The sequence below is a fragment of the Acanthisitta chloris genome, unplaced genomic scaffold (genome assembly GCF_000695815.1).
Source record: "Acanthisitta chloris isolate BGI_N310 unplaced genomic scaffold, ASM69581v1 scaffold4866, whole genome shotgun sequence".
In the NCBI taxonomy this organism is placed as follows: Eukaryota; Metazoa; Chordata; class Aves; order Passeriformes; family Acanthisittidae; genus Acanthisitta; species Acanthisitta chloris.
The window spans coordinates 66353-70532 of NW_008677527.1; positions in this window are offsets into that span (position 1 = coordinate 66353).

Sequence of the window (4180 nt, forward strand, 5' to 3'; positions counted from 1 at the left end):
GTGCAAGCTGTTCTAGTGGGAGGTGTCCCTGCCCATGGCAGGGACTTGGGACTAGATGACCTTTAAGGTCCATTTCAACCCCTTAAAGTTCTATGATATTATGATAAGCATTCCAAGAGCTTCACATCCTTAATATCTTCACTAAACCTTTTGCAGTTGCAGACATCAGCAGTGTGACACCACTCCTGCCTCCCATCCACGCACCAGAGCGTTGCCAATGTGCCTCAGGCCACGTCTGGCTGAGACTCTGGGGGGTCCCAGCTGTCAGTTTCAACACATTGAGCAAAGACATCCTCAGACCCTCTGTCAGAGCTCAGACAGGGGGGAGGAGGAATGAAAATTGCAGAGGCAGCTGCAGAGCTGGACTTTCTTAGCTTTGTAGTGCTCTGCTTTGCAAAGTCAGTAGCTGTCCTGCTTCTCTAGCTGTCCCCCTCTCCCTGAAAGAGAGGAAATTGAGGTTAGATATTGGGAAGGAATTCTTCCCCATGAGGGTGCTGAGGCACTAGCATAGGTTGCCCAGAGAAGCTGTGGCTACCTCATCCCTGGTAGTGTTTCAGGCAAGGTTGGACAGGTCATGGAGCAACCTGGGCTGGTGGAAGGTGTCCCTGCCCATGGCAGGGAGTGGAATGAGATGGTCTTTAAGGACCCTTCCATGATTCTGTGATTCTCTACAGATTTGAAAGTGGGAGGGAGAAAATTAACCAAATGAGTTCATGGGTCCCCTGCAAGACAACATCCTTCAGCACCCCTTGCTTCCAGCCCTGAGCCAGGAGGGACCTGCTTTGCTACACAGGAGGGTGAACTTTGGATGTGAGCATGTCCCAGACCTCCCAAGTGAATTTGGACAAGATTTTTCATTGTTTCCTTGTGCCAGGAAGCTGCTGGGGACACAGCACGTGTGTGCGCACTTTCTAGGTACATGGACAAGACCTGGGACATAACTCCACGGTCTGAGACAAGCTGTGTGTCACCTCCCTGACCTGAAAGACTGTGGTGACTTGGGTGGAACAGACAAGTCTGTGTGTGTGTGTCTCCATCTTCTTAGCAAAACAACACTATTTAGACATAACCCAGTGTGATTAATAAAACATAATGCCTTGCTTTCCCCCACCCTTTTCACCTCCTGTGCTCTCTTCTCACATTTTTGCTGGGCTGATGGTTTTCTTACATGCCCCAGATAACTCAATGAGTTTCATCTTCACTGCTCCTTCCACTGCCTGCTCTTCTTTCATTTTTTATGAAGACTCTTTCTTGCTCTTAATCTCACCAGTAAATCAAGATGGCTGTTTGTCTTTAGCTCTCTATTTGCTTTTCTAAACACAAAGACAAATCCAGGCACTATGCTGGAGCTAGATCAACAAGAAAGCTAATTTCTTCCCTTTTCTCTCCCCATTCACAGCTGGCAATAAAGTGAGTTTGGGATGGAAGAATGTTCCCTTCCATTTCCTGGGGAGTAACCGGGAAAACAAACAGAAATATGGAGAAATGACCTCTTCCAGGCTTTTCTGAGTGAAACCATACTGCAGAAAGCTCCGAGATGGTAGAGGGCTGAAAATAGAGGATATATATGGTGCTTTCCCAAATCCAAACCATTCCATGATTCTATGAGACAAAACTTTACTCCAAGAGCTCAAACTACAATCAGTGCAAAGGCCCTCTTTAACTCCAACTGATGTTTTTATGGGGAGAGTAATCAGGCATTGGAATATGCTGCCCAGGTACGTGGTAGATTCACGGTCCCTGGAGGTTTTCAAGATGAGACTGGATGTGGCACTTAGTGCCATGGTCTAGTAACAACGGTAGGGTTGGACTCAATGGTCTTTGAGGTCTTTTCCAACCCAGTTGATTCCATAATTCTATGATTCTCAGCTTTACAAACTCTGTACATTTTCTGCTGATCTCTCCAGACACTGGATTGAGACAGGATTGTAAAGAAGCCCAAACTCATAGTGGATTCCTTGCAGTAGGCAACATGCTGTGGAGAAATAGCCTGCAGGCAGCTAGAAATAGGAAATCAGGTCATGAACCAGCTTTCCTCTCAGTCCAGCACTGGAAGAGATGAATGAGGCATGACTGTGTCTTGCTCTTATTCCATCTCTGCTCTCTGAGGTGATAGCTGCAGGCTAAGTGGGATATGGGTGTCCAGCCCCAGAAAAGCAAATCATTGCCCTCTCATCTTTCCCACAGAGAAATTCCATGTGGGGTTAAATAAAACAAACACCAAACCAGCATTTTTATCAGGGTTCAGAGCAGTTGCATATGTCAGGAGAAGGTACAGCAGCATAATCAAGATTTATGAAAGATATACAATATTTTACAAGAGGCCATTTGTTCTGTTCTATATCCCATCAAATCCCCACGAGTTACTTGTTGACACTCAGCATTGCAGCTTGGGAACAAAGAGCCACTCTGAGAATGAAGAGGCAAAGCATTAAAAGACACAAAGCAAGATTTTTATGTTGAGTGCTCTGGGGAACTCACTGCCTCAGGACTGGAGTCAGACAAATGGCTCCACAGTTGATGAAAAGTGATCAGAAGGTACCTAAAGATAACCCAGGAGGGCTGGAACCATGATCCCAGCATGGGCAACCTCTTGTCTGGGAGATCACATCCATGAACATAGTGGTCTAGCCAGGAAAATAGAGAACTGTGGTGGTGGTACAGCACCCAGCATTGCCCAGAGAGGTGGTGGGTGCCTCATCCCTGGAAGTGTTCAAGGCCAGGTCAGACAGGGCTTGGAGCAACCTGGGCCTGTGGAAGGTGTCCTTGCCCATGGCAGGAGGTTAGACCAGATGGGCTTTAAAAGTCCCTTCCAACCCAAACACTTGTGTGAATCTATCCTTCGATGGCAAATTCCTGTAGGATGATTTTCCATTTGTCCAGGTTTCTTGCTTTGCATCCAGAAAGGGGACGCAGATAAGCTGCAGAATTTGGGAACTCCTGTCTGTCTAATGCCCTGCACTGCCTGAAGGATTAGACCTGACCCCATCCCAGATGCTTGGAGGGTTCTTTCACCCCCAGAGCAGTCCCAGGGTGCTCTGACCTGGTCTTTGATTCCACCCACCATCTCAGGGGGAGCAGAGACAGAGGAGAGATGAGGGACTCAGCTCCTCAGGGCAGTGTGGGGAGTTGATTTTTGCTATGTGATCCATAGACCAGCCCGATGGCATCTCCAGCACTGTTTCTTACAGGTCCTAATGCTGAAGGGACTGTCGCCTTTCTGTGTGAGCAGACCTTGCTGAGTTGTCGAGCGGATCCCCGAGTCACTGGGGGGTGACAGGGCTGCACACCCTGCCCCTCGCCCTGTGTGTGTGGTTTTTGAGCTGCTCGTACAGTCGGACACCGCCGAGATCCCACTAGAGGGTGCTGGGAAACTCCGATAGGCTCTGCCTAGGTCTCCGGACATCCCTGTTAGGTCCTGCTGCCTTAGTCCCCTTGTCTTCCTTTTCCTCCTGATTTATCTCTAGCACAGTCAGTGCTGTGTCACAGCTATAGATTGGTTTTAATTTATGGCCCCACTGTCTCTTTTTATTATTCCCCTTGAGTAAACACAAACAACAAACTGAGTCGAAGCCAGGGCTGGAGGTGGCAGGGCAGGATGTGCCCAACTCCCTGTGCATCCAGCACCAGTATCTGTCACACACTGCAAGGTTCCTACCCCATCACAGTGACCTACAGCAGGACTAAAAGGTATTCAACCATCTCTGGACCATCTCATAGGTCCTAAATGTCTCCCATGACCTGCAAGACCCAGATGGGTATCAGTGGGAGCTAGGGGATATGTGCCTTGTGTCTGCCCTCATCCCTGAGGCAGAACTGGGCACCCTTCATGGCAGATGATGCCCTTAATGGGTGCCTGGGTGCACAGCCAGAGTCCAGGGCTGTGGACAGAGTGGGATGCCAACATCCTGCTGTGCTGTATTTCTTTGGAAGAGAAACTGCACTAAATTCCCGTCTGCCAAACCTATAGCCACACCTACACTAGTCCTGTGGCAGGAATGAATGCCCTTTCACTGATACAAAGAAAATGGATTTAAAGCTGATTTTTCTGTCCTTCCAGGCAGTTGATGGCTTGAGGTTGCAGCAATCAGTGGCCTGTGAGCACACATCACCTTACCACACAGCAGCAGATTTCTTCAGCAAGAAAATGGATTTAAAGCTGATTTTTCTGTCCTTCCAG